This window comes from Pygoscelis adeliae, unplaced genomic scaffold (genome assembly GCF_000699105.1).
Source record: "Pygoscelis adeliae isolate BGI_AS28 unplaced genomic scaffold, ASM69910v1 Scaffold22, whole genome shotgun sequence".
Classification (NCBI taxonomy): Eukaryota; Metazoa; Chordata; class Aves; order Sphenisciformes; family Spheniscidae; genus Pygoscelis; species Pygoscelis adeliae.
In genome coordinates this window covers 2,666,044-2,671,795 of record NW_008824350.1, presented here as the reverse complement: position 1 = coordinate 2,671,795, position 5,752 = coordinate 2,666,044, and the positions used below count along the sequence as shown (strand labels likewise).

The window sequence follows — 5,752 nt, the reverse complement described above, 5'->3', positions numbered from 1 at the left end:
TTTTTTTTTTTTTTTTTTTTTTTTTTTTTTTTTTTTATTTTTTTTTTTTTTTTACCACAAATCCGCCCCCGGAGGTTAATTGCATCTGCTGCTCTTCCACACTAGAATTTCAGCCCCTTGAAATGAAATCCAGAAACCCTTTGACAACTCAGATCTGAACGTAGAATCGCCCAAATGCTTTTCATGTTTTTCTGATGATGGTTGCTGTCTTTGGATGCCAAAGAAGCGTGTGACTAAGCACTGTGGGGGTTAGTTACGACATTAGGCAACGATTTTAAACACAGTGAAAATTCTTAGTATAACATTGAAATTTTGCTGTGGGACGTGTGTAGCAGATAAGGCCGTTAGTTTTAACCTTAAGTCTTGCTACTGTGTTAAGCCACGTGGGAGGATCACCTTTTCCATCGATTTTACAAGGGATTTTAATGGAATACAATACCATATTCACTAAAGCATTGAAGAAATTGGTAAAATGAATATTTTTTTCCCCTGACTGTAATGAGTCTGTGCTCACTCATTACTTAGGAAACAAAAGCTTGGGCTCCTGGTTAAAAACAAAAGGAGGAGGGGGATATTTTGCTGAATCTGTGTGTAAACATTATGGTAGAAGTGTATCATCTTTTGTGTTACACGTTTATGGCCTTGGCTCCTTTGCAACATCCTTATCATTTAAATCCCTTTTTGCTGGTTCAGCACATCTACGGATTCACGGTTTTAGCTATGTACCTTTCCTCCTCTTAATTTCCATCTTGAATACTACCTTTTCTCTATATGCTCCAGCTCTTTTCTAGATACATCAGCAGATTTAGATGTGCCATTTCCATCTCCCTCCTCCCCATGCTGTTCCTCAAAGAAAAGATGTTAGACTTTAATAATGCTCAGTCCTGGACATTTAACCACTCTGCCTTTTCTTGGTTCCTTGCTTCACATTTTATTTAGGGCTGTGCATGTGTTTTGCAATTCTTTTGTTGCAATTTCCATGCTGAGTCTAAAGATTTTATACCATTTCATGTAGGGTCTTGCTGACTGGCTTCCTCATTTTTTTAAATCCCCTTCTCGTAGTGTGGTTTTGCATTCCTCTCATTTTCATGACTTTTCCCCATAGGTTAATCCATAGGTAATTAAGTTATCCTTGCAGTTACTTACATCTTCTCCATGTTACTTCAATAATTTCTTTCAAATGAGTCTTGTATCACCACATCTTTAGGAGTTCTGACTACTCCTGATCATTTATTATCTGCAAAAATATCTGAGCTGTGGAAAACCTAAGTACTGCAGTCTGGGGTGAGAACGCTTTCCCACTTGTCTTTGATGCATCCAGTACTTAGTGACTGGCAACATCACAGAAAGAGGGCAGGTACAATGCTGTCTCAGACTGTCCTCCCAGCCTCTGGGAATTGATGATTCAGTGCAGGACTGAGGCAGATGTGGAGCCTTTGTATTTTTAGTCCTTAAAAATTTTCCAGTGAATGCACTAATCAGTTTTTTTAACTCATAAACTTTTATCAACAACAACATCCAGGGTCAAAGAGGCCTGTAACTTAATTAGGTGTTGTGTGTAGAACTACCTTTCTTTGTTAACTTTGAACCTGCTGTTTGCTAGTTTTATCTGATCCCATCCAGGTCTTGTGTTAGAAGAGAGGTGCCCCGTCACTCCTTGTTCGTCTCCCACAGGGCACTCCAGATTTCGTAGATCTCTCTCTTTGCCTTTCAGTCCTTTTGTCCTTTTTCTAGGTTGCAGATTCCTTATCTATTTGCCCCTTGTGTGGAAGCTGTTCTACCTCTTTGATCAGCCCTGACATTTTCCTCTGTATTCTTGTTGAAGAGAGAGAATTCAGAGATACTGAATAATTATTTCTGTTCCACTGTATGCTTTTTGAAATGGGGTAAAGCGTTCATTGTTCTCTGTGACCCCTTCATGGCTGCTGGAGACCTGCAGGAAGGGCAGGAAAGTGTTTGCACTCACACACCTCGTTCTGCTTGTCTTCAGACTTCCTGCCTAGGTGCTTCCTGCTGTCAGTGGGATAATTTTTGCCCTTCAGACAATAAAGCTCTAACTGTATATGGGAACCTGGGAGTGCTTCCAAATTCCCAGGTCTGGCTGTGCCCTCTGGCTACATCCCGTCCTACATTGTGATGAGATCCAGCACACAGCAGCACGACTGCCGTTTTTGCTCTCTTGTTTCCATGGGAGGTAAACCCTGGGCATATAGCCTGTACAGGAGCTGTATGGGCTGCTGTAGTCTGCACCACAGGTAAATGTTCACTGACCTAAGCAGTAAACAGAAGGATTATGTTTCTGTGCACCACCTAGGAGGAGACCCTCGACCTTGAGGGCAAAGGGATTTGTGAGGCTTCCATTTTTGGCCCACAATAACAGGATCTCTTGACAAAAGATACTACAGCAGAACTGAGGAGCGGGGAAGGCTGTAGGAAACATGGGCTTGTAGATACAAGATGTCTAATAAATAAATCAATAGCATTGAATAAAAGTTAATTTAGAAAAAGAATAAATAGAGACCTGGGATTCCATCTGGCAAACAGACCACTTGCTTGAAAGCAGCCATGTTAATATGATGACCAAAGCATCAGAAAATTGAAAGTTAATGTTCTGTTAACTCCAGTTGCAATACTCTACAGCAAGTCAAAAAAATCGCATTTGAGTGAGTGATATTAGGTATACAATTTTAGATCTGCTTTGTCTGTGTTTCTTGTGTCTTTTCAGATGTAATGTTCTCAAAAACTTTAAAGCTTTAAACCTTTTGTATATATCAATAACATTTAAATCCAGCTTAATAAAATAAATTAGCATGAGTTGGTTCTTGTAGAGATGGGTCTTAAATGTAATCCTAAACTCAAGGGGTCCCAGGATCCTGGGGCAGTTCACATCTAGTAAAGGAGCAGGCATAATTTCTTCTTCAAGCAGAAATTTCTTTTTCAGCAGCTATGAAATAAGTCTGCATGTTGTCTTTAATTGTCTTGCTAGTAGAGAAAGAAGCACCTAAAAGAAATGGCTTTAATATGTATTTGCTGTGAAAAAAAGTTTATTTGCTGTAACTCTGCCTCCAAAAAAGTGTTTTGTTATACAAAGTTTAATATTTATTTACATTCACATAAAGACTTCTTAGTTCACAAATGGGCTTCTTGGTTTTGTTTTAGAGACAATGGATTTTGTTATCTGCTGCATTTCTGGACTGACAATCCTCTCTTTTTATAGTACAGGTAGAGCACAAACACAGTCAGCGTAAACTTCCTCACGCCTCCTTATCCACACATTTTGGCCTTGGCCTGAAAGGTCACTTCTGCAAGCACAAGCACAGCCTCACCTAGGCACGCTCCTGAGGTTGTCAATGAGGGAAGCACATTAAATCATTAAGAAGAGCTCTGGTTTTTGTGTTTATTCCCTTCACTGATAGACAGGCTTTAGCATTTTCAATGACAAAGTGCTATTCTTAGCATTTTTTGGCTTTTCTTCACTTCCTAATCAAATTCCTTTTTTTCTTCATTAACAGGATTCATAGGTATTTTATTTCATATTCCCTAGTGCTGGGCAGTCAGCCAAATGCTGGGTTCCCTCTGTATCAGGCACATACATACCACCTCCACTGGGTGGTTTTTGCAGTGGTTGCTCTTTCTTATGTTGCTTTTTCCGCTCCACAGCAGTACGCAAGGCCTGAAGAATCAAATCTTTATTGTTCTGGACATTGTAGTAACTTAGGTTCACCAGTTTGTCAAAATCTTCCTCTGAATAACTCAGATTGTTTATGTAATATGGACCACAGGTATTGGCAACATCAACATCACCCTCTGCCATCTCTGAGGGACTCCGTTTCACACCTAAGGGACAAACAATGACTTGGTTAATTAGCAAAAAGTGATTAGGGTCTGGGTGTTCCTCAGGCATGCATACACAGTGGATCACAACCCAAAACTTTGCCTCCACAGGTGTTTTATTGCTGGGATATTTGGTTGGCAGCAGGGGGTGGAGAAGCTGGTGGTGGTGAGGGGAGTAGGGGTTGTCCTGGGTACTCTTGGAAATGCCAAAACAAGTAGAGTAGCTCCTCTTTTGAGCACAGGAGGGTGAGACTCCCTGGCTCCTCCTCTAGCTCTGGGGTGAGCCGTCAGGATGGTCGCCAAGTCCCCCTCAGCACTGATGCTGTCCCAGCCCTGGCCCCCTCCTTGCTGCTTTCTCCCAGTCACCGCAGCACTTCTAGCCAAGATGCAAGTAAATGGCAACTACTCTTTTTCTCTTTCCTCCCCTTCTTCCAAAGCAGACAGCTACAGCAAGGACCTCATGACAGCATGGTTTCTTTCCGGGTGATGGGCCTGAAGCCACTGCCACTCTCTGTGCCTTCCATCTTTGACTCTACATCATTTTATTTTCCTCACTACTATGCTTTCATGCCTTCAGAAATAGGCTGCTGAAAATCCATGTATTTCAGTGATTCAAGCTTTCCAAAAGAACACCTGCCTTCTCAGTGACCTGACAGATATTCTTTCATACAGCACAACCTAGCACATTCCCTACCACAATCTGCTACATCAACACTTTGTTCGTACTGGGAAGAATTATCAAAAAATAGAGAAAACAGACCTAAACCCCTAGTTTCTATTATATAAACTGAAAGACTTCACAGAGCCATTATCTGGACGTATCCCAGAAGCAGATGGCACAAATATTTACTGTAATTTCCTTGAGCTACCTACTACTATAAAAATCTACAGGCTTTATGTAACCTCAACAGTGAAAGTGAACCTGATATTCCCTGAATCACTAAGATTTGGCAAGGATACTGAAAGAACTTTTCATGCCCATTTCATCAGCCCAGGATAATCATATGCATCACAAATCCAAGCAAAATAATTGGGCAGGTAGTCCCACAAGTGTCATCTCTGGAAATACTACATCCATCATATCTTATGATCTGAAGACAAATTAAATTATTTATTTTAATTCATTTGACAGTAGAAAACAGATCCAAAGCTAATGCAGAAGTTTATTTATAATGCAGAGAAAATATTCATAGGGACCTCCACAGTAGGTTGCTGGTACAGGGAGAAAAATACCCAAGGCTTACCATGGGAATTGCAAATCTCAACAAATTCATGGATGCAGAAGATGAAAAACATATCTCCTCACTTGTTTTTCTAGGACCTTCATAAGTCACCTGTGATTCAAAATAGTAGGTGATCTCAGCTTCGACCTGGCTATCTGCTCTAGGCAGTGACACCATGAGTGTTTTTGATTTAGCTGCTGTTTTGGACACACTGTCACTTACTGAGTTGGTGGAAATACATCTGTACACTAAACACAGTAGATGCTACATGCAGCCTTTGAGCTGAGGGTGTGTTTAAGTGATATACTCAATGCACAGTAGGCAAACTTGCCCTTCCTGAACTTAGCAAAACTGAGCACTCACTGCCTGCACTCAGAGACTGTAAGAAGCCCACTTGGCCATATTAGTTTTGGCTCAACCCTGCACTGACGGGACACAGCATATGGGCAGGCTGAACTTATATCTACCTGTTAGTACACAGAATAAACAAGTTCTTGGAAGGGAAAAGGTCAATTAATTTGGTTAGATTCTGCAGATTCCTGGGCTCCAGGATATGCCTTTGACTGCTAAAGGACAGCTGAGGCTCCCACCCCTGGGCCAGAGACCTGAAGATGTGGAGATCCACTGCTGTGCACGCTAGCCTGTACACCTGACATGAGGGCTCACACATGTTTTTTCCTTCCCCATCATTCCCA

At 41.3% G+C, this 5,752-nt stretch overlaps 1 pseudogene; it reads right to left on the bottom strand.

Annotated features, from left to right (window-relative positions):
• Positions 1-3,526: 3,526 nt before the first annotated feature.
• Positions 3,527-5,752, bottom strand: part of LOC103912810 — a 42,055-nt pseudogene continuing 39,829 nt past the window's right edge.